General features: G+C 41.3%; 1 protein-coding gene and 1 long non-coding RNA gene across 5 annotated transcripts in view; both read right to left on the bottom strand.

The window, feature by feature from the left end:
- MC2R (melanocortin 2 receptor) overlaps positions 1–8,225 on the bottom strand; it is a 40,788-nt gene extending 32,563 nt beyond the window's left edge. Inside the window, exon 1 of one of the 4 annotated variants that reach the window (XM_077892959.1) lies at positions 8,117–8,225. The gene's annotated coding sequence lies outside the window, so the exon portion shown is untranslated. The remainder of the gene's footprint in view (positions 1–8,116) is intronic. The other 3 variants (XM_077892968.1, XM_077892982.1, XM_077892973.1) reach the window with 3 other exon arrangements.
- A 9,840-nt stretch (positions 8,226–18,065) lies between these two features.
- LOC144311049 (uncharacterized) lies at positions 18,066–25,076 on the bottom strand. The gene is made up of 3 exons (XR_013376645.1): positions 24,937–25,076; positions 24,245–24,287; positions 18,066–19,402 (listed from the first exon to the last, which is right to left on the bottom strand). It is a non-coding gene; the product is annotated as an uncharacterized LOC144311049 (long non-coding RNA).
- Between the last annotated feature and the right edge of the window lie 237 nt (positions 25,077–25,313).

The following is a 25,313-nucleotide window of genomic DNA, read 5'->3' as shown; positions in this document are numbered from 1 at the left end:
CTTCTAGACTTCTCTCCTTGTTTATCTATAACCTTCTACTTCAACACTGGGAAACTTGGCTAGGGCCCTTTCCATGCATTACTTAATTGTACAATTCTAGTATACATTAACAAAACTGTTAATCCATATCACTGTTGTGGACTTTATTGACTAGAGAACAGTGTTTTAATCTTTATCTTATAGTCTCCATTCATTTTCAAAGTTACTTAATCAGCACCACCTTCATTCCCCCATTCATTGAGCATCTTTATAATACAATTAGATTTTTTTCATTTCACTTCATCCTGAGATCCCCTAACCTCTTAAATGACTTGTAAGAATTTTGCATACATAAGATTCGCTGTTATGCCATAAATTTATATAGGTTTTAACAAATACAAATACATAATGTCATATACTCACTATTACATTGTCATATATGATAGTTTTATACTCTAAAAATTCCCTGGTACTTCATCTACTCAACCCTCAATTCCTCCTCAAACCACCGGTAACAGCTTATCTGTTTATTCTATTATGGTTTTGCCTTTCCCAAGGCTTGAGTGTTTTTTTGGGGGGGCTTGAGTGCTAAATGATTGTTGAAGGACATCTTGGTTGCTTCCAAGTTTTGGCAATTATGAATAAGGCTGCCAAAGACATGCATGTGCAGTTATTTTTTTGTGTGAACATAAGTTTTCAACTTATTTAGGTAAATATCAAGGAGCATGATTGCTATATCTATATCATATGGTAAGAGTTTGCTTAGTTTTGTAAGAACCGCCATACTGATTTCCAAAGTGCACCATTTTGCATTTGTACCAGCGATGTATGTGAGTTCCTATTGCTCTATATCCTTACCAACATTTGGTATTGTCAGTGTTTTGGATTTTAGCCATTTTGATGTATGTAGTGGTATCTCATTGTTTTAATTTTCATTTCCCTAATGATAAAAGATGACTGAGCATCATTTTATATGCTTATTTACCATCTGTAAATCTCCTTTGGTAGATATCTATTCAGATCTTTTGTCCATTTAAAAATTATATTTCTTGTTTTCTTGAGTTTAATAGTTCTTTGGAACTACTTTTTGGAAAAATAATACTCTTTTGGAAAACTAATACTTTTGGAAAAAACTCACTTTTTAATATTTATTTTGCAAGTATTTTCTTCCAGTCTATGGCTTGTCTTTCCACTATGTTAGTAATGTCTATCACAGAGCAAAAGTTTTAAATTTTAATAAAGTAAATTTATTTACTTTTTCTTTTATGGATGTGCTTTTGGCATTATATTAAAAACACATCATCAAATCCATGTTATGTAGATTTTTTTTCTCATTTTTACTTGTAAAAGTTGTATAGTTTTGTATTTTATATTTCCTGTTAATTTTTCTGTAAGACCTATATTTAGATTTTTTTTTGCATGTAAATATCCAATTGTCCCAGCATTATTAGTTGAAAAGCTTATTTTTCCATTGAATTGCTCTTTCACTTTGTTGAAATCAGTTGGCTACATTTATGTGGGTCTGCTGGGCTCTCTATTCTGTTCCACTGATCTATTTATCTATTCTTTTGTTAATACCAACATTCAATAAATATATATATACATATTTTAAAAAAAAACAAAGCAAAAAAAAAGAGAAAAAATACCAACATTGTCTTGATTTCTATAGCTTTATAGTAAGTATTGAAGTGAGGTAATATCAAACATCCAACTTTGTTATTCAGTATTGTGTTGGCTATCCTAAATCCTTTGCTTTTTCATATAAATTCTAGGATGAGTTTATCAAAGCCTTTAAAACAAGTTGCTGGGATTTTGATTGGGATTGTGTTGAATCTATAGACCAAGTTGGAAAGAGTTTTTTTGGAATCTGTGTTTTTTGTTGCTTTTTGAGTTTTCTGAGTTTGGTATTTAAAACATGTGTTGCCTGTTGGTGGGAATGTGAACTGGTGCAGCCACTCTGGAAAACTGTGTGGAGGTTCCTCAAAGGGTTAAAAATAGATCTGCCCTATGACCCAGCAATTGCACTGCTGGGGATTTACCCCAAAGATACAGATGCAGTGAAACGCCGGGACACCTGCACCCCGATGTTTCTAGCAGCAATGTCCACAATAGCCACACTGTGGGGGGAGCCTCGGTGTCCATCGACAGATGATGGATAAAGAAGATGTGGTTTATGTATGCAATGGAATATTACTCAGCCATTAGAAATGACAAATATCCGCCATTTGCTTCAACGTGAATGGAAGTGGAGGGTGTGATGCTGAGTGAAGTAAGTCAATCAGAGAAGGACAAACATTATATGGTCTCATTCATTTGGGGAATATAAATAATAGTGAAAGGGAATAGAGGGGAAGGGAGAAGAAATGGGTAGGAAATATCAGAAAGGGAGACAGAACATGAGAGACCCCTAACTCTGGGAAACAAACTAGGGGTGGTGGAAGGGGAGGAGGGCGGGGGGTGGGGTGACTGGGTGGTGGGCACTTAGGGGGACACTTGAAGGGATGAGCACTGGGTGTTGTTCTGTATGTTGGTAAATTGAACACCAATAAAAAATAAATGTATTATTAAAAGAAAAAAATAAAATAAAACATGTACTGCAAAAATACACGAGGGGAGCTTGGACAGTTTACCCTCAGCTTCCACTGAAGTACAGGAACCTGTAGACACTGGGTGGATACTCTCACCACTCTTTAGCACTGTGATTTGCTTCTGTGAACCAAGCGCATGCCTTGGAGTCTCTTTCAAACCATCTCTGCTTCTCGTTATAAGAGTAGTTGCCTCAAATAATCTCAGCCTTAGCATGGGAAGATTTCTGGATAGCCCCAGGTGCCCTCAACTATCTTGCACAAAACTAACACCACTTTGCCACTCCCATCCTGGTGCTTTCCTTTGGGTCAAAGTATCATCTTCAGATAATGCTTTCTTTTTCAATATATTTTATGATTTACACATGAGGCAAGGTTGACACAATTTCACTTAATCCCACTATTTATGGTTTATAGAAAGTTGTCAGATAGTTCAGAAGGGAATATGTGCAGGTGCAGTTGACTTTGGTGAGAGTGTGAAGTAGGAAGACCCCAGAGTCATATCATTGCTATGAAAAGGAAGCACGCCACAGTATTGGGGACCAAGGGTACATGCCCATAATGGGAGCTGAGGGCCCCCAGCAAAGGTGGGCATATCAGGGAGCAACTTTGGTGTCATTTGATCTCTCCTGGAACCTCAATTTTAGCAAATGAAGAAACTCCAATCAAACCCTTGTTGCAGTTCTCCTTAAAAATGAGTATTGAAGGGCAGCCCAGGTGGCTCAATGGTTTAGCGCTGCCTTCAGGATCGAGTCCCTTGTCGGGCTCCCTGCATGGAGCCTGCTTCTCTCTCTCTCTCTCTCTCTCTCTCTTAAATAAATAAAATATAAGAAAGAAAGAAAAAATGAGTATGGATTCTTTCCTGCACAATTCTATTTCTATTCCCATTTCTGAAATAGCTCCAGATACTTCTTTTCCAAAAGCATAAAATGGTTTCTAACTGGTTTCTAATGGTTTCTAACTGGAACAAGTGCAATTAAATAAAACAATATAAACAATTTCTTTCCTCTTCCAGATGAAGAATTTTAAACTCTTCATATCTTTGGATGGATTCCCTGAAGCTTTCTTTGCCTCACCTGGCTCCTCTTATCACTGCCTTTGAAATGGGCTGACTCCAACCTAAATGGACCTCAAAGCTGCCATGAGCACAATGAGCAACTTTGGTCTTTGGATCCTGCTCTGGCGTTTTTTTGTTTTGTTTTGTTTTGTTTTTTAAAGATTTTATTTATTCATGAGAGACACAGAGAGAGAGAGGCAGAGACACAAGCAGGCTCCATGCAGGGAGCCCGACGTGGGACTAGATCCCGGATCTCCAGGATCACACCCCAGGCTGAAGGCACACTAAACCACCGAGCCACCCGTGCTGCCCTGCTCTGGCGCTTTGAGGAACTAGTGGCCACTGACTTTGTGCTTCATGCACTCTGTAGTAGGTCTTCATCCCAGAGGATGAGGGACGGTTAATTGGGGGCAGTTGCTATCAAAGAAGAGTGATGAGAGCGGGTGTATGGGAGGGTATGGAAAGGAGGAAAACTTTAGGACTTTTTGGCTTTAATTCAAGTAGTCAAATAAAGAATTATCATCTGTGGGTACCTTCTAAGACCCAATTTCAGGTTATATGTGGCTGGGAATAAAAAAGATAGAAACACCGTGCTGCCCACCAAAATCTAACTGGGGAGATGTGACATGCACACACAAGAAAAAGAATAGATAAAACTATATTGATTTGCTAACCTGAGTCATGGCTTCCACATGGTGTACATGGCATGAAAAAAGATTGGCTTTACCTACAAGTGACATAGGTAATTCATTGTCTACTGTGTAGAGCCCAAAATGTATGCCTAGCAATTTTAATTAATACGCTAACATAAAAAAATATAATATAAAAAAGCAAATTCCCAGTACATCAGCACTTCATTAAAATTCTGTACTTTAAGGACAATTTGATTTTGTATGGCTTCTCTTACAATAATCTCTATGTTAGAGGTCAGAAAGGGTTCACAGTACATGCAAAGAGGTGCATAACTTAGTATTCTCTAATACGAAGTACATAAGAGGTACTATACCTATTCCCTGCTTTCCCACCCATTTCATGGATAAGAAAACAAGCTCAGAGAGATTAAGTAACTTTCTCAAGGTCAACTAGCTACTAAATCTGCCTTGCTCCAAGGCCCATGTTCTCTCCTTTTATTCCATACAGTCTTTGGAGGCTGAGCATAAGTGGGAACAGCAGGATTCTGGACCACAAGCCTAGTCTGACCAGGTAATGATACTGCCTCTTCAAGCATATGGGCATTTAGGGGGTGTGTAAGTTTGGGCCTGGAGCAGTAGGAGTTGCTGAAGACTGGGGGGTCCCACTCTTAGGCCTTTTGGGTGCTAAATAGAATAGGATAGAATGGAATAGAATAATAGAATAGACAAGCATCATAATAAGACTTGTGGATATTATTAATCTACACTCTGTTGAAAGAAAGAGGGAAAAAGGAACTCCAGTGATAGATACATTTTTAATTTACTTACTGACCCTGGGCTGTTCCAAACAGCCTTTGCTGGCATCACATCACCATTACCAGCTAATGCCAATTTTCTTGATCTGACTGAACAGAAGCGCCCCTAATTCTAGACATTGCCTATTCACACGGCAGTGTTATTTAATGATAATCGCTCATCTGAATCCAGTGCATATTCTTCTTTGAAGTACATCTAGGATCAATTGTAAGAGGACTCTTGGTAACCCTGTCTATTGGGGTATGAGGCAGCCGTGTTCTTTTCTTTCCCAATGCATAGTGTAGGCAGGAGCACTGTCAGGGTAAACATTCAGCTGGCAAAGGCCCCTGTAGGTGGCCAGAGTAAAGACATTATAACGTTCTGCAGAGCTCTGCTCTTAGACTCTAATATCCTATTTGACATTCACAAGGAGACTGGAATTAGGCAGGAATGACAATGCTACCACATTTTAGGACAAGGACATGAAGGTCCCAAGAAGTGAAGTTTTGCCCACATTACACAGCAGGGGAGGCTCCTGCTATGTGTGGGGTATCTCCATCCTCTTTTTTCTCTCTTCTTCACCCTGATCCTTGACTTGACCTTCCATTGACTCTAGAGCTCCCTTTGTTGAAGTTCTACTCCAGCGATACACATTTCTCCAAGACCCTTCCTGAATGTGTCTCTGTGTTGACCTTTTCCTGAGGGTGGTTGCTGTAGCAGCTTCAAAAATGCTTGCTGGCTCTACACTTTGACACTGGAACACATGCTAGGTCATTTAAGTGACTATTGCTTGCATATGTTTTGTTTTCCCACCAAGTTAGGGTTCATATAAGTCTTATTTTTTTTAAAGATTTTATTTATTTATTCATGAGACACAGAGAGAGGCAGAGATACAGGCAGAGCAAGAAGCAGGCTCCCTGCAAAGAGCCTGGTCCAGGGCTCGATCCCAGGACCCTGGGACCATACCCAGAGCCAAAGGCAGACACTCAACCATTGAGCCACCCAGTTGCCCCCATGTAAGTCTTACATGTGTTGCTGGCACAGTGTTTGGAACATGCATATTTTGAGCTGAGCACTTACTTTAAAGCCACTTTCTAAATTTTAATACTATGGCTCTTCATAGCTAGAGAACTAAGCACAAATTTAAGATCTACACTCTTTTCATAACTTCTTTCTTATTTCTCACTTTTCTGAGCCCCAAGTCCACCTGAGCTCCATGTACACCAGGCCATCTGTCTTTCAGCTCTTATGTTCCCATTGAGCCTGTGCACAAGGTATAATGTCTGTGTGGTGCCCCATCCTCATCTTCTTCATCTCCTTTTCATGTTCATTATTTTCTCTGTGCAGACTTTCCTACGCTGCCTCCCCTCTCCTGAAGGAGGATGAGAGAGCTTACCATCTATGTTCCTATAGACCATATGTCCTTATTTCTCTGATGGCATTACTCTCATTAGAAAACACAACCTTCCCTCATAAATGGATTCTGAGCTTTCTAGGATAAGAACTGTCCTCACCATCTGTAGTACCCAGCAGAGAACCTGGCCATACTGATATCTGTACAATGAATGCAAGATGGGGGCTGTTTACACTGAGCAGAAGGATCTCATTAAAAGTTAATTAGCCATTAAGTATTCATATGGGAAACACATTTGGAAAAATTATCAAGGTAAAGAATAGGATGACTTAAAACAATTTTTTTTTACACGGAACTGCCTTGAGTTGCTCTGAGGCAGTGAGGCGGCAATTTCTGCTGGAGCGAACCTCTCCCCCGTCATAAGAGGTGCAGGGTTCCCTGAAAAGTAAAGATTGTTGCAGCGCCGTCTACTACATTCCCTACTAGGGGCCCTCCCTCCCCCTTCTACCCTGGGCTGAGGTTCCCAAAAGGTAGAGTTAGGTTTCCTTCTCTGTGCTTCCCCGGCTGGCTGCGGGTGTTCCCAGGTAGGAGGTAGTGTGAGATACTGTCTTATACCTGTGTCCTCAGCCCCTAGCTTCTGGAGGCTAGCAGCAGGCGCTCTCACTGTGGTTTGCAGCAAAGCCTGGCACCTAAGTATCAGCGACAGTTTTGATCAATATGTAAACGAATGAGCACAGCTTACAACTGTCCCTTCCACACTCCTGCCCCGGGTGCACTGAAAGGAGTTTTCCTTTTCCCAGTCTGGCTCAAGATCTTACTCTCAGTACCTCTCTTACCCCATTACCATCTCTACTCCTCCTGGGCTTTGTATGTGTGTATATGTTTATGTCTGTGCGTGTATGTGTACCTGTGTGTATATATGTGTACATGCATGTATTTAGGGGAGGGTGAGTGGTAGAGTTATCTCAAGGTAGCCCAAGGAAACAAAAATATGAAGAACAGTTGTTTTTACAAAAAGACTGAAACCTCCCCTCTGGAGAACGTGTGTCCTCCGTAACAGAGCTAACCAAGCAAAGACGGGATGTCTCAAGTCTGCCGTGACTCATTCCCAAATGAGAACCACTTTGAAGGAGTATGTGATAGTAAATGTATTTTTAATTCTTGTTTATATTATATCCTGTATTACTGCCTAGGAAATCAGAGGACTGTTGATCTTAAAGATCAGCCCCAGAACCACAAATAATCCACCTATAAATGCTGATGGCAGAGTTGCTTAGACTCATGCCAGAGGCACAGGAAGCCAACCACATGCCAGCATCCCTGATCACCATGGCAGCAAAACTGTAGCGCTTGTAAAAACAGAAAAGCTAATCAGGTAAAAGGGTGACTCTCATGAAGGAGCAAAAGAAATATAAGGATAAACCTGGCCATAGTCCTTGCATAGAGCTTGATGAGACTTTAAAGAATACATATATAGAGAAGCTAAAGAAGTCATTAATAAGGAAGGCTGCTTTAGACAAACGAATAATAGATTTTATTATAATAGTCTAATTAGAAAGATAACAAATTCCCTCAAGAAGAATGGAAGACCATAATTAAAGGGAAATGCTGAGCTTAACTTTTCCCCAGATTTGTTCTTGACTATTCTATATAGGGTCCGAAAGCACTCAAGAACCTGAGGAATAGTAAAAAAAAAAAAAAAAAAGGAACTTACCTTCAGTTCTGAAGCATGAACTTTCTGGCTGAGAAGACTGAGAATGAATGAGGTTTGAAAGAAAAGCAAGCAAGTAGGCCTTGGGCTGGAAAGCACCAGAACGTATGCATCACTGGGAGAGACAGTTAGTTTGTTATCATAACCTTGAATAAATGTCATTATGAAGTGAACTGCATATTTCTGGTGATCTAAAGTTAGGGAAATGGAAAGAAACAATTCGATTAGGACATAGTTTCCATGGCCTCAGCTAGACAAGGCCACCTCCAATGTTTATGACAGGGTTTATGGCATATTATGGAATTGAGACCTTTCTCTTTTTTAACATCATTTTGGAATTGCATTTAATTTTTGTGCTAGGGAATTCAATAAACTGGGGTTTTGAGAAAATTATTTCAGAAGAATTTGTCTTAAAATTTCCAGCAAACTTCTCAAGACATCTTGCAAAATTTGCCTCACTCATCTTATTAAGCAGAAGGAAATAACCCTATTGTCCATATTTCACAAGTTCAAACAGTGAAACCGGGGAATTGTGTGCTCAAGGGCACCTCACAGAGCACGTGCCAAGTCAAGGAAAAACCCTTATGTCCTGCCAATTCTTTTCTGTCATAAAACTGCACAGAAACTGCCATCAATCATCCCATTATTCAAAGCAAAATTGTTTAGTTTAGTTACAATATCGTTGGTTTTCTGTTTGCCAATACTTGCAGGGAAGGAGTCCCGTTGGTACCAGGCACAACCACCTGCATGTTTCAGTGCAGCCTGGGGCCAGATTTCGGGATGCACCTGGGGCTCTCGGGTGGACTCCAAACCAGTAGCTGTTTCTGAAGATACCCGCCCCAGCCCCGAGCTGAGCGCTGTCCGCACGTGGGCGATCTGGACAGGGCTGAGGACAGAGGTCGGAGTCCGACTTCCCAGGCATGGAAATACTTCTTATTAAAGTTACTTTCCTCTGGCTTGTCCTTGAAGCAAAGCATGTTCTCCCTGAGAGCTGCGTGAGTCGAGGTCATTCCAGGCTTAGCTGAGCGCCCCAGCAACGTGCCCTGGGGCTCAGACGAGGGTGTTTCACAGGCCTCACCAGAATCACATGGATGAGACAGTATAGGAGAGCTGGGCGGTGCCTCCAGAAAGCCACTGTTTATGTTACCTGGAAAAGAAGAGACACGTTGTCCTCAACCCTTAGACTTGCAGCATTATGGAACCTTTGTCAAAGATCTGCAGATGCGATTAGATAGTTGGGAAAACTGGTGGCAAGATCTAGGGAATGAGCCCCAGGCAGGTTGGCAGATGCAGGGGGTGTTGGAGCACTGGGCGCTCTTGGGAGAAGGCAAGCCTCAGCAGCTGCCCTCTGTGTGCAGTCCTGGGCGGCTCAGTTTAGGAGACATGAAAGAAATGTCAAGGATGGGTAAGGTGACCTAAGGGTTTGGCTAAGCCCTAGGAAAGAGAGTTGGTTTTGCTATTTTAGTTCTTCCTTTTTTGCGGGGGTGGGAGGGCTGATCTCCCTCCCATTATGCAAGAAAATAGAGCAAAAAAAAAAATCTCTTGGAAGGAGCAGAGTAGAAATGACATGAGCTTTAGAGCCAGAAGGCATGGGTTAGGGTTCTGATTCTGCTGGGTCTCTGAGTCTCCAGTTTCCTCGTGTCAAGTGGGTTGTTGGGGAGATTAAATGAGATTAGGTCTGCGAAACTGTTTAGAGAACTGTGCAATCAATCACACGCCAATCCCTGTGGTTCTCCTTATATAGCAAGGCCCAAGATATAATTGAAAGAGTGGTCTCTTCTTAAAATTACCTTAGCTAGAGGGAAACTCATTCAGCTGGTGAACAATTAAAAGCAAACTTGTGAACTGAGATGCTGGCCAAACAACAGCAATGCTGGGTGCTGGGGGTACACCGCATGCCACACCAGCCCATGCCTCTTCCTCTGAGAGGCCGGTAAAGGGGACTGTAGGGAGCACGCTTGGAGCTCTCTCTCTTCTTGTACAATCCAGCAGCCCAGACACTTTTCTTCTGCTCTTCACAGCTCCACCACCCTTCTCAGTGTTATGCTGCCTTTGTGGAAGGGGGGGTGGGGTGGACAGAGAGAGAGAGGTAAGAGAGAGTGTGGGGGGAGAAAGAGAGAGAGAGAGAAGGAAAGGGGGGAAGGCACAGAGAGAGAAAGAGAGAGATGGAAGAGGACAGAGAGAAAGGGAGAGGGAGAAAAGGGGGAGAAGGAAAGAGAGGAGAAGGAGAGAGAGGGAGAAAGACAGAGAGAAGGGGAGCAAGACAGAAAGAGAGTGAAGGAGAGAGGAAGAGAGTTAGGGGCTGTGACTGAGCCAAGAGACAGGGCCTGGGGAAGGATGTGGAATGGGGAGCAAGAAGAGACAGGCGCAGGTATCCTTCGCATGCAGGGCCATGCCATTTGCACAACACGTAAAACGCTGGGAGTTGGAAAGTAACTTGGTAAAAAATACACACACACTCCTCTTGTATTTCTCCTTGACTCACATGCTCAGAATACCTCCAATGCCAGGTGTGTGGGTGGTTTTTCACACATCAAGCAATGACCTGACACCAGCTGGTGTCCTATAATTCAATTCAGTTCTGACACTATCTATCTGGAGACGGCGTTGGGCCCTATAGATTCCATAAGCCCGCTCCCCACTTCCGATGCCAATAGCAAGTCCCAGGTTGTCACTTGTGCTTCTGAATTTGTAAATCTAGGTTCCCACGGCTACTTCCTTGGGTTGTGTAATTTGCTAGAATGACTCACACAACTCAGAGAAATACTTAGTTTTATTAGCTTATTATAAAGAATATTATGAAGGATATAAATGAATAGCCAAGGGAAAATATACATAGGCCAAGGTCTAGGAGTACCTGAGTGCAGGAGCTTGTGTCCCTGTGGAGCTGGCGTGTGCCACCCCTCGGGGATGTAGATATATTCAGAGCCCAGAAACTCTTCCAACTCTGTACTTTTGGGGTACTTATGGAGGCTTGATCTCAGACTTGCCTCATTAGAAGAAAAGACACTCCTATCGCCCAGGGTCACCCAAGGGCTTTAGAAACTGCGTCAGGAACTAAGGTCAAAGACCAAATATTAGAACAAAAGATGCCCCTCGTGCACTTATCACTTAGGAATTTACGAGGATTTTAGTAGCTCTGTGCCAGCAACTGGAAACAGAGGCCAATATATATTTTCTCTATTGCTTCACAAATTCACATCTTTGCTGAAATATGCCACTGAAGCAATAATAAAACTATCCACAGCGCTTCCTTTGCGCCAGCCACTAGCATTGTTCCAAGTGCCATATACGTGCGGACATTTGATCTTTACAACAAATGTGGGAGGTGGGCTCTTTGACTTCATTTACACAGGAGGTGCAGCAAAGTGCAGTCACTGGCTGGAGGCATGATAAATGCTTAAAATTCTATTTTGAGAATGATGTGAAGCCCCTGGGTTCTAAGGCAGGGGAGTGGCATGACATGGTTCAGGTTTTAAAAGGATCCTTCTGACTTCTTAGAGAATGGATTGCAGGAGCAAGAGGGGAAATGGGGAGCAGCTGTACAGGTAGGGGCCCAGTTGGAGTTGCTTGAGGGGGTAATGGAGAGCGAGGTTGCAGTAACAGCAAGTATGGACAAGTGTTTCCAGAAGTTTTTTATGCAAGAGGTGGGTGTCAGCATGGGGAAAAGGAGACATTCTCTTCAGGCAAGGGTCTCATGGGCATGTGTGTGTATTGATGGGAACATCCACTAGGGAGGGGGCCCTGGGGAGGCAGGTGACAGTGCCAGAGAGGTAGCAAGACACAGTCTGAGAAGGCAGGGGGGACCGTCGACAGAAGTGGGACCCTTCAGCCAGAATGACAAGATGGCCTGTGGGAGGCAACGGCCTGACTATGGAAAGATGAAAGCCTGCCTGCTTAGTTGTTTATGTTCTCACAGAAATATGAAGCAATGTTATTTTAGTCTGATCTAACATTTGAGTTATTTCACCAATTTCTGAGCTACTTAGTGAATTAGGAGCACGCATTTAGCATATGTGTCTGACCAAAGGGGCTGGCTAAAGTCATGCCACCCAGAATAGAGGGTCAACTACAGACGTAAATTTAGCTTTCTGCCCGTGAAACCAAAGGGTGCAAATTTCTTACAGGTTTATGTTTCCTATTCGACCCCATTTCCAGTGGTAAAGGGAATATATTAAAATCTGTTTGCAGAAAACCTCTACCTGCACAAAAAGCCCAGCAATAACAATCCGCACAGAGCTGGTATTCAATAAAAGATTTTGGTTCCATCCTCACTCAAACCTTTCTGTTGTTGGCCCGTCCACATACATTCGGCCCTTGGATCCTCATACCAACAGCATGTACAGCAAGGCAAAGATTTATCTACTCACTTGCTCATTTATTCAGCACTCCTTTGGTTCTAAAAAATTATTTATTTATTTATTTATTTATTTATTTATTTATTTATTTATTTATTTGATCTTTTATTTATTTATTTATTTGAGAGAGAAAGAGAATGAACATGAGCCGGGGGAGGGGCAGGGCAAGAAGGGGAGGGAGAAGCAGACTCCCCTCTGAGCAGGGAGCCTGATGTGGGGCTCCAACCCAGGACTCTGAGATTGTGATCTGAGCCACCCAGCACCTCCAACACTCCTTTTATTGTGTGCATCACCCCTGTTGGGTGCCAGGGAGACAGATGAGTATGACATTCTCTGACCTAGCAGGGTTCATCTAGTTGGGAAGAAGGATCACAGAGGAATCAAGGTGCAACACACAAAGGTTATGTGTAAAAAGTGCTATAGCCTAAGTGTATATACAGTACTTGAAGAATTTAGATATTAAGGTGCCTGTCTTTCCATTAGGTCAGTGTGAGGACGTCTTCCCATATTGTTGAAGTTGCACTGGGAAGAGTAAATAAGATTTTTCTAGGCAGACAGTTGAGAAGAGCATTACAGAAAAAGAAGGAAAGTGATGATAAAAGCATATACTCGAGGGTAGGAAGGAGTGGAGAAGGAATAGGGAGGGATGGGGTAAGGAGGTAGCCTACCACAGCAGATAATATGGATCTTAGAGCTAAGCTACACTGCCTGGGCATGGATCTGGATTTGCAACTGATGATCTGTGTGAGCTTGAACCTGTTACATAAACTTTCCAGGACTTAGTTTTTTGGTTATTTTCTTTCTGGAAAGTATGCTAAGATTTCCTATCTGTGGCAGGGATCCTGGGCTCTCCAAACCCCACGTGTGCTCTCTCTTTCCAGTTTCTATTATAGTTCAGTTGGGACTGATCATGTGACTGCTTCTGGCCAGCCTGCTATGAGTGAGGTGATAGGTGTCAGTCCCACACTGAGCCAGTGAAGGCCACCGTGGCTCCCCATTCGCTTCCTTTTTCACTTTTGTGGGGTCCTCAGAGGCCATCTCTTCCATATGATAAAACCACAGGGTCCTTGAATGACAACATGGAATGACAATGTGGAGCAGAGACCTCTCTGGCCCATACCATACAAACAATGAGCAACAAGTCTATTGTGTTTTAAGCCACTGATATTTTTGGGTTAAGTTGTTATTTTATTTTAGCCTGCCTGTTCCAACTAGTACATTAGCAGTTAGTGATATTATAAGAGTCAAAAGAATCAACACTTGTAAAGCATTTGGAATGATACCTGGCATATCGTAAGCACTGTGTAAGAATTTGCTAAGCTAAATACAGGGTTAGACAGTGGGGACTGGTGAAGACATGGGGGTAAGTAAAACCAGCATGATGTTGGATCGTGAAAAACCTTGAATGCCATATAAAAATGTGATTTTTTAAAAAAAGATTTTATTTATTTATTCATGAGAGACACACAGAGAGAGGCAGAGACCCAGGCAGAGGGAGAAGCAGGCTCCATGCAGGGAGCCCGATGTGGGACTCTATCCTGGGGCTCCAGGATCAGGCCCTGGCTGAAGGTGGTGCTAAACTGCTGAGCCACCCGGGCTGCCCAAAACTGTGATTTTTTTTTAAAAAGATTTTTATTAAAAAAAAAACGATTTTTATTTATTCATGAAAGACACAGAAAGAGGCAGAGACAGGCAGAGGAAGAAGCAGACTCCTGCTGGGAGCCCGATGTGGGACTCGATCCCAGGACCCTTGGGTCACGCCCTGAGCTGAAGGTAGACACTCAACCACTAAGCCACCCAGGTGCCCCAAAATATTATTTTTAATTAGAGGAACATATTAAAAGTAGATAAGAATTTTGGTAGCATGGGCAGAGAGAATAAAAAGGCAGAGCCTTGCACATAGTAAATAAACCCTTAACGATGACTGGTCTTTGTGCATCATGTTAAGTTCTTTGACTGGTGGGTGGGGTAAAGCAGGGAAGGTGGGGCGGTACCAGCTGCCACCTGAAGCTGAGCACTGTTAGAGAGGTTGCACTGATTGATTTGGGAAGGGGGACACGGTGGTGGTTGTGGTTTTTGAAGTAGGGATTTGTACCTTAGCCCCCTGCATGCAGATAATCACCCTTAGGGTTAAGGGAAGCCACAAAATAAAGGAGTGTGTAAGGGGGGGGTGCGCACAGCCAGCATGGGAAAAGCCTATTTAGAACCAAAAGGCAGAGTCTCTTTATCTTGGTCAAGCTCTCTGGGTTTCACAGAGGAAGAAAGTGACTCCAGAGGCTGACGTGCCCAAGGTCAAGTAGCTATCGTGTGCCAGACAAAAGTTAAGTCTGCACTTCCTCACCATTGCCTACTGCTCTTCATATTCTCAAGGAGCCCATGGTAATAAAGACTTTCTCTTGGTCTTTCCTTCTTCCAGTAAACTTCCGTTCTCCTGCTTCGCTTTATCCCAGTGGTCATTTATGTTTTTCTCTTGCTGAACTTCTGTAGCATTCTCATATCCCTCCCAGATTACGGAGCTTTGTTTAGACAGTCAGAGTCCTGGAAAGGATGGCCCATCACACTGCATTATTTGAGAAGTGTCAAATAAAAGGACTATTTACAAAAATTGGGGCAGATTATAGTTAAACAGCCACAGATCCTTGGGACAGTCGTGCCTGTTTGCCTGTCTGTGGTCCTGGGCCTGAGGGGAGAGCAGAGAGTGTGGTGACCAGTTGCGCTTGAGGGGATGTATGACTGTGGTGACCCCACAGGGAGGATCAGGAGGACCCCCCTTACCTGTTCCTTCCTCTGCTCAGCCTCATGGGTTTAATCCAACCCGTAGCCACAGGGCAAGCAGTTATTGACTTGTCCCACTGCTTAGCCCCCCCACCCCCCGGGGCACAGAGCTGGAAGGATGGGTGGGACAAATGGAAGAGTTTCTGCACAGACCGTCAAGTTCAACGAAAGCGGGCTTGGAAAGGGTTTGCAGAGGTCACTGTGTGCTTGCCACCTGGCACGTATCGGCCTGAGCTTTCCAGGGCCGCACGTAAGTAGTCACTGGCCTGTGCTATGTCCGTGCCCGTGTTTCCCCCCACACTGCTCCTCGTCTACTGAGCACTGCCATGTCCGCATCTTGGCTTTCATTACACAGCAACAGAGCGGTTCTGTAACACGGACACTCTGCGGTCTGTGAAGCTTCCAGTCAGGGACTATGCCTGAGGAGTCTGCAGGTGGGGAGAGGGTGCTCTACGCTCTGCAAAGATCTGTGTGCAGTTCCTGTGTCGAAAGCACACAACATTCCAGAGTGCTCCTTTTCCACTTGGCCGAACTGTCTAAAATGCTTCAAGATCTTAGCACTTTCTGTCTTCACCAGGGAGAGAGATTCGATCAGAAAACATAGCCTATCTGTGCTAATTTAAGTAAACAAATAATAAGGTTCCAAAAAATTGAGAACATAAGGAACTGTTAGTAAATATTCTGGTTTGGGCATAGGCATACCGTCCATCGTTTTTGGTTTTGGAGCTTCTCCCAAAAAGGAAAAATAAGACCCTTGGTTTTGTCTCAGAGCAAGTCCATATGCACAGGGCTAATCACTGCTACTTTTAATGAGAAACCTTTAGCAAATCCCATACTCTAAGGATTGGAAGGGCACTCACAAGTCCTTTGGTTTAAAAGCTTCGATTTTCAGGAGAGGAAGGGGTAGGGGTTGGGGTAGCTGGGTGATGGGCATTAAGGAGGAGCTTGATGTGATGAGCACTGGATGTTATAAGCAACTCATGAATCACTAAATTCTACCTCTAAAACTAATAATACACTACATGTTAATTAAATTGAATTTAAATTTAAAAACAACTTTGATTTGAAGGTAAGGAAACTAATGCCCAGGGAGGTGAAATGATTCAGTGCCATCCTGTAAGGCCAAGTAATTCTCTTTCATACCTGTTTCATTGAAGGCCCAAATTTTGCTTGCCTTGTCTCTCTCTCTCTCTCTCTCTCTCTCTCTCTCTTAACAATTAAATATTTGTATATTTTAAAGTTTTTATTTAAATTCCAATTAGTTAAGCTACTTATTAGTTTCAGGTGTCCAATTTAGTGATTAAACACTTCTATACAACGCCTCGTGCTTACTCCAAACACACACCTTAATCCCTGTTACCTGTTTAACTCATCCCCCACCCACCTCCCTGCTAGTAACCATCAGTTTGTTCTCTATAGTTAAGAGTCTGTTTCTTGGCTTACCTCTCTCTCTCTCTCTCTTTTCCCACCTTTCCTCATTTATTATTTTTTTTCTTTAAATTCCACATATGAGTGAAATCATATGATATTTGTCTTTCTCTGACTATTCCTCTTAGGAGGAATGGTTGCTGTGGCCTCCACTTGTTCCGCTGCCCCTGGCATCTCCTTGCTGCCTTGCCCATCCATCTCGGCCCAGGCTGACCCGTCCTACGCTGTCTTAAGCCAGTAGAGGCTTCTTACTCTCCTAGCGTTAGGCTCCAGTGCAGGACAGAAGACTTGCTAGAGCAGTATTGTAGCTCAGAGCCTCCGCTTGTCAGCACTATTTATTCACCTAACATTTGTTCAGAGCTTGCTGTGCCTGACAATATTTTGGTTGCTGGCAGTTTGGCAATTAACAAAATGGGTCACCACTCTCATGGAGCTTTTCTATTAGGGCCAGTCTACTTTATCAGAAAGGCCCTTTTCTTTCCCTTTTCCCTCTGTGTCACCACCTAAATAGGGGGTCTGATCCCTTAAAGTACAATATTTTGTGTTATATCTTTTACAGTTTCAATCCTTGGCCTCCCCAAATTCTTTTTATTTTCAGTGGATCAGAGGAAAATTCAAAATCTCTTTAAAAATTTTTTTTGAAAGTCTGCCCCCAAACAACACCTGTTTACTTGATTTTGTTAAACAGTAGTTTTAAAAGTATGGTCTGCGGATGAGCAGCCTGAAAATTATCTGGAAACATGTCAGGAACTCAGCAAACCTGCTAGGTTAGAATCCTGGGGTGGAGGTAGGGGGTGAGGGAACCTGGCCACCTATGTCTTAAACTTTTCAGGTGATCCTGATTCCTGAAGTTTTGAAAACCACAGTTGCAGAGCAATTCAACTCCCACTTGTTTCAACCTTCTATTCCTTCTAGGCCTGGGCCTTTTCTTAACATAACCAACAGATCCAATAAAGTGTTTTCGTAAAGACAGGAAAATTACTTTCAGTAAGTTTAAGGGGGAAAAAAAAAAGACAGAAGATGTAAAATTTCTGACTTTTAGAAACACAGTGGTCCTGTATCTTTGAAAACAGATCATCGGTAGGTATGAAATATTTAGACTCCCCTGGATATTATAGTTGTCAATATTTATTTATTTTTTTTTAATTTATTTTTTATTGGTGTTCAATTTACTAACATACAGAATAACCCCCAGTGCCCGTCACCCATTCACTCCCACACCCCGCCCTTCTCCCCTTCTACCACCCCTAGTTCGTTTCCCAGAGTTAGCAGTCTTTACGTTCTGTCTCCCTTTCTGATATTTCCCACACATTTCTTCTCCCTTCCCTTATATTCCCTTTCACTATTATTTATATTCCCCAAATGAATGAGAACATATAATGTTTGTCCTTCTCCAACTGACTTATTTCACTCAGCATAATACCCTCCAGTTCCATCCACGTTGAAGCAAATGGTGGGTATTTGTCATTTCTAGTAGCTGAGTAATATTCCATTGTATACATAAACCACATCTTCTTTATCCATTCATCTTTCGTTGGACACCGAGGCTCCTTCCACAGTTTGGCTATCGTGGCCATTGCTGCTATAAACATCGGGGTGCAGGTGTCCCGGCGTTTCATTGCATTTGTATCTTTGAGGTAAATCCCCAACAGTTGTCAGTATTTACAACATAACAGGAATGATACCTTTTGCAGTTAAGCTTATGCTTAAAAAAAAACTTATGACAAAAAATGTTTGAAGTTCCATGAGAAATGTACATGGGAGAAGTAGGCTTCTGAGATTCTTGAGCAAAAAATATTCAAAAACAACTAATTTACAGTATCAAAGCTACACTTCTTAATGCAAATACCGTTTGTAAAATGGCTTCGGCTCACCTTTCCAATTTCCTACAGGGTAGGGCTAGTACATTCATCCTATCTCCACCTACCCTAAAAAAACTTGCAAAAGGGAGTGCTCCTGCTGCTCAGCCTACCACATGGGACACACATAGTGCTTATCTCTTTGCATTGTGACATTTTGCCCAGTTCCTCTACTAGGTCATGGGCTCCACAGGGGTAGGAACCATGGCTTCCCTCATATTGTCCCTTCTCTACCACAGATATTTTTGAATTACCCATCAACCAGTTTAAGTTTACCTTAGGTAGTAGCTCTAGCATTTTTTCTAAGATATCAGTATATGTCACACTTTGTCACTATCCTATTTTTCTCTGCAAATCATGTATTGCACATTTGTCAAACTAATCTATTTTGGTTTTCAAAACATTTATTTTGCTGAATATCCATTAAAAAGTTGGCATATGCATTCTTTCCCCTCTAGGACAACACTCAAGTTGAGGTTTCAGCTGCCTTGGCTCCTCATACCTCTGCATGGGAGACCTCTCTGTGAATTTGGTTAGCCAGGCACTCCACGTTCTGAGAAGTTCTCAGCCAGCCATAGAGTTCCACATTTGGATGGGAATTCAGAGCAATCCACACACAATTTGTGGCTGATTTTTTAAATTGAATTTGCTAAGAAAAAAAAATCATGTTTTCATGTCCTATGGGGTAAGCTCAGGTAACAAAAGGTATTTTTGTAATATCTAAGTTTTTTCAAGGCACTAAACCTCAGTTTAGTCTTTTAGACTTTTAGAATTCCAAACTCCTCTGCCCCTATTGTTGAGTCACTGATGTTAACTTCTTTCTGCGCAGGCATAAATGTTCTTGATATATATGAATAAACCTCAGATCACTGTGGAAAAGAGAATGGAGACGTTTTTGTCATTAACCAGCAAAAATAAGTAACAAATTGAGATAGGAAAAAGAATTTTAATTCATAGTACAAAAAATAAGGAAATGACTAGGAACTAAATTCAACACTAGATTATAGGAACTATGTGAAGAAAATGATAAAATCTTTTTGAAAAATAAAGCAAGAGATGAAACTTAAAAATTATCTACTATATTTTTAGATGTGAAGACAATGTAAACTTATAAAACTTCAAAATTAATAAGCAACTTTAATGTAATTCTACCCAGAATCCCATTTTTTTGAATTTCATAAAATGATAAAATTGTGCAGTAATATCTGAGAGTAACAAAGAAAACAGTTAAATATAGACTTGTCTTGCTAATTTTTTAGTCAAGTCAAGAAACCTGGAAGCTAAGAATACATTAAAAGGGAATTTGACCTCATTAAAATTTCTAAGGTAAAAGATCTCATAAGTAAAATGAAAAATAATCTTTTGTGATCAAACTATTTCACTGCATAAGTCAGATAGAGGGACTTCCTTCAGCCATTTCCTGTGTCTCTCCTGGCCTTACATTTATTTCTCCACAGTATTGACTTCCATTAGACGTAATGTACCTCTTGGTGACTGATTGCTTGTCTTCCCACATTAGAGTAGAAGCTATCTGAAGGCAGAGACTTTTCTGTTTCAGTGTCCAGAGCAGTGTCTGGCTCTAGTATGAATTTAATAGTATCATTGAATGACTAAATAAATACTGTACAAATTGGCAATAAAAAGATAAACAATGCAATAAAGGGAGTTGAAGAGTATGAAAAGACCAATTCCAGAGATTCAAGACAGTGTGGTACTGGCACAAAAACAGACACATAGATCAGTGGAACAGAATAGAGAATCCAGAAGTGGACCCTGAACTTTATGGGCAACTAATATTCGATAAAGGAAGAAAGACTATCCATTGGAAGAAAGACAGTCTCTTCAATAAATGGTTCTGGGAAAATTGGACATCCACATGCAGAAGAATGAAACTAGACCACTCTCTTTTACCATACACAAAGATAAACTCAAAATGGATGAAAGATCTAAATGTGAGACAAGATTCCATCAAAATCCTAGAGAAGAACACAGGCAACACCCTTTTTGAACTCGGCCATAGTAACTTCTTGCAAGATACATCCACGAAGGCAAAAGAAACAAAAGCAAAAATGAACTATTGGGACTTCATCAAGATAAGAAGCTTTTGCACAGCAGAGATTCAGATCAAAGAAAAGAATAAATATGTAAACGGCTCTGTTCAGCCTTGGTGGGGGCAATGAAAAACAAGGCAACAATGACATTTAAGTTCTCACTAATTAGATTGGTGAAAATTTTAAATGATTATAACTTTAATCCTGGCAGAAGTATTCAGAAAATATATTTATATGGATTGCTGGAGGAAATTAGAATTGTTATAGCATCTTGAGAAAACAATCCAGCATTATCCTTTTTTGAGATTTTATTTATTTATTTGTTTGTTTGTTTGTTTGTTTATTTATTTATTTAAAAGAGAGAGAGAGAGAGAGGAAGGAGGAGCAGAAGGGGAGGGAGAGGGATAGAGAATCTCTAGTAAACTCCACACTGAGAAGAGGAACCCAAGGCCAGGCTTGATCTCATGACCCTGAGATCATGACCTGAGCCAAAACCAGGAGTCTGACACTGAACCAGACGAGCCACTCAGGCACCCCAGCAGCATTATTGTTTAAAATAAAATATAATGTACCCTTGGATCAGTGAGCTGACTCTTGAGAATTTATAGCATAATTAAAAAACACTAGTGTTTAAGAATATGCATACGCATTGACTGCAGCATTGGTTGTGATCACAACAAATAGAAAATTAACATACATCAGATGAGAAATGATTTAATAAACCATGGTGTGTTCACACAGTGGGATATTTGTGACATTATAGAATGGAATAGTCTGGCCATTAAAAAGAATGAACTAGAGCCAAACCAGTTTTCATGAGATGTTGGATCAGAAAAACAAGATGCATAAAATATGCAATATAATACCAAATTAGGATAACAAACAATGAAAAAACTATGTGTGTATGTGTATGTGCATGCGTGTATGTGTCTATGAGTGTATAACTGTATGGAAGAGGGTAAGAAGGAAAAGAATGATAACAGAGAAATCAGTAAATCCATATATATTTGTATGGGAAGAATCATAAAATGAAAAAAACAAGTTGGATAACAATATGTATAACTTGTTTACAACTGCATTCAAAAACGTATGTCTTAAAAAAATTTAAAAAATAAAAAAATATGTCTTTATGTATGTATCTAAATACACTTGACTCTTGAACAACCTGAAGGTTAGGGGTGTTGACCCTCCACACAGTTAAAAACTTGAGCATGACTTTTGACTCCCTGAGAATTTAACTACTAATAGCCAACTGTTGCCTTACTAATAACGTAAACAATTACTACATATCTTATATGTTATATGTATTATATGCTGTATTCTTACAATAAATTAAGCTAGAAAAAATATTAAGAAAATCATAAGGGGACACCTGGGTGGCTCAGTTGGTTAAGCATCCAACTCTTGGTTTCAGCTCAGGTCATGATCTCAGGGTCCTGGAATCAAGCCCCGCATTGGACTCTGCACTCAGCACAGAGTCAGCTTGAGATTCTCTCTTTCTCTGCCCCTTCTGCTCATGCTCTTTCTCCCAAATAAATAAATAAATCTTAAAAAAAGAAAATCACAAGGAAGAGAAAATATATTGACAGTACCATAGTATATTTATAGACAAAAAAAAAAAAAAATCCATGTATAAATGGACCCAAGCAGTTCAAACCTGTGTTGTTCAAAGGTCAATTGTATATCATGAAAGATACTAAAATCTTAATGGTGGACACTTCTAGGGAGAGGGCTTTGTGGATTGGAGGTGAGATAAAGTAATGAAATAAGTTTTTATTTCATACACTTCAAATTTTTTTGCCTTTAAAATGTGGCAGGTTGCATTTATAATGAGATTTTAAAAAATCAATAGTGTAGGATGGGATTTGTATTGACTCGTTTCCTATTTTTGCATTAGGACCTTTAGATGTATTTCGTCTGCATCAAAACTTTCTCAGTTTCCTTTAAAAAATGCATTTCTTAAACAAGATTTTATTTATTTATTCATGAGAGACACAGAGAGGCAGAGACACAGGCAGAGGGAGGAGCAGGCTCCATGCAGGGAACCCGATGTGGGACTCAATTCTTGGACTCCAGGATCACGTCCTGGGCCAAAGGGAGGCACTCAACCGCTGAGCCACCCAGGCATCCCTGGTTTGCCAATTTTTTGACAGGGTGGATGTAGAAGGAAGAAAATGCTGTGTGTTTTTGAATGTGTGAATGTGAGTACATGGCTGGGACTGTGGGTGTAGTAATGTCTGAATCAGTGAATGGCAGGACCAGAATCTTTCCTTTTTAAGGATTCTACATGCCTCATATTTGTCTCATAAACTGGTTGGTTTAAGGAAATGTAGTAGTGTCAGCCTGTACCAGGGAATTCCCATAGTGGAGAAGACAGCTCAGTCCTATTGATGACAAATGCAGTTACACTTATTATGTAGGATAGAGGTAGTCAGGGATGGGAGAAGGGAGCACTTGGTACTTACCTTTCTGGTGGAATTATGGATTTTACCATTAGATTTGTCATGCTGCATCTACCCATATGGCCTTCCTGATCTCCCAAGAACTACTGCTCAGGTATATGGGTAGTCATGGAGAGCACCTCCTCCTCACTCTAACTCTGCTGCTCATCTCAGGTTTGCACATTAATTCTGGTATTTTAGTTGGCAGTAAGGTACAGGGCAAGGCTTAGGGGAAATGTTCACTATTTTTTTATGTACTTTCTCATTTACCAGCTTATCCATCTTTTGCACTACCCACCATATTTCACCAATATTTGTGGTGATCTGTGCCAATCTTGTCCTATAGCTGTAGATATCCTTAATGGAGAATAAGATCTATATCTGCTCCCTGGAGCTCATTAGCTAGGTCTGGAGTCAGACAAAGTATGCTAGAACGTTTACTAGAACGTCATATGCATTATAACATAGACTGGCATGAAGCACCCCGGAAGTGGAAGAAGTAATTAATTCTGTTCTACATGTGGGGCTGGGGGAGCTAGGAAAGTTCTCCTGGGAAGTGATGTGGAGCAGGATCTGAAGTGAGAGTAGAAATCTTCTAGGAAGAAAGGGGGCACTTATAGAATGAATGGAAGGTTGTACAGGACAACCTGGGGAGGGGAAGGAGCATGGGCCCCAAGTGCACGTGGAGAACACAATTCTGGGCTGTATAGCTGGAGCTAAGGAAGGAACAGAAATGTTGAAGCTGGGCAGATTCAGTGAGGAAGTGACATGATCCACCTGCATTTAAGATTAATGAAAATATGAGTAGCACACCATTCCTTTCTTGTCACCCAACTTCACTATTTTCCCTTGGTAACATGGCTGTATGGTATAAAGACAGCCACACACGAATAAGTTGGCCTAAGATCATCATTCTAAAATTTAAGTCTTTTTTGTTTAAGTTTATTCATTCATTCATTCATTCATTCATTCATGAGAGACACAGAGAGAGAGGCAGAGACAAAGGCTGAGGGAGACAAAGGCTCCCTCCCCACAGGGAGCCTGATGCAGGCAGGACTCAATTTCAAGACGCCGGGATCATGGTCTGAGCCAAAGGCAGATGCTCAACCACTGAGCCACCCAGGTGCCCCTAAAATGTAAGTTTTATTTAGTTTTTGGTAGTGATAAAATTTGAAGAAGATGAGTTTTAGCACATTCAATAGAGGTCTACATATCTTACCTGCTGGTCAAGATGGCTTTATTTCCTCCCAGGAATCACCTCACTTCAGAAAGAAAACAGGAGAAATAAACTGGTTACTACTGACAACACTTTTAATATTCAGAAGAATAATCCAGAGAACATTTTAACTTTCCCCACATATATCCAGATATCACTGGGGTTGAAGTTGAAGTGGGGTGAACTATGTTAACCTGGCTAAGCTGGAACCCTGTGGAAGATGGCAGAAGAGTAGGGTCTTCAACTCATCTCATCCCACCAACTTACCTAGATAACTTTCAAAACATCCTGAACACCTACAAATTCACCTGAGATTTATTTTTATTTTATCATTCTTTTATGCCTCAACACAGAGGCATATATTTATGAATTTCTTGCTTATATTTGGCATACATACTTTTTTGTGTGTATTTTTTATTGGAGTTCGAGTTGCCAACATACAATATAACATCCAGTGCTCATTCCATTCAGTGCCTCCCTCAGTGCCCATCACCCAGTCACCCCGACCCCCTTTCCACCTCCCTTTCCTCACCCTTTGTTCATTTTCCAGAGTTAGGAGTCTCTCATAGTTTGTCTTTCTCTCTAATTTTTCCCCACTCAGTTCCCCTCCTATCCCTTATAATCCCTTTCACTATTTCTTATATTCTCCATATGAGTGAGACCATATGATGGTGGTCCTTCTCCGATTGACTTACTTCACTCAGCATCCCTCGTCAGAATCATCTAGGGTGGAATTTACTTCGGTTGTGGTTGATATTCTGGACTCAGCCCACTCATACAGCCACTCTGCAACTGAGCAAAATGACTAGAAGGAGGAACTCACCACAAAAGAAAGAACCAGAAACAGCACTCTTTGCCACAGAATTCCAGAATATGGATTCCAATTTGATGTCAGAAAGCCAATTCAGAAGCACAATTATAAAGCTACTGGCGGCCCTGGAAAAAAAGCATAAAGGATTCAAAAGACTTCATGACTGCAGAATTTAGATCTAATCAGGCTGAAATTAAAAATCAATTAAATGAGATGCAATCCAAACTGGAGGTCCTAACGACCAGAGTTAATGAGGTGGAA

This window comes from Canis aureus, chromosome 1 (genome assembly GCF_053574225.1).
Source record: "Canis aureus isolate CA01 chromosome 1, VMU_Caureus_v.1.0, whole genome shotgun sequence".
NCBI classification, from domain to species: domain Eukaryota; kingdom Metazoa; phylum Chordata; class Mammalia; order Carnivora; family Canidae; genus Canis; species Canis aureus.
Note: the sequence above shows the minus strand (reverse complement) of the source record. Positions and strands in the feature narration are given on the sequence as shown.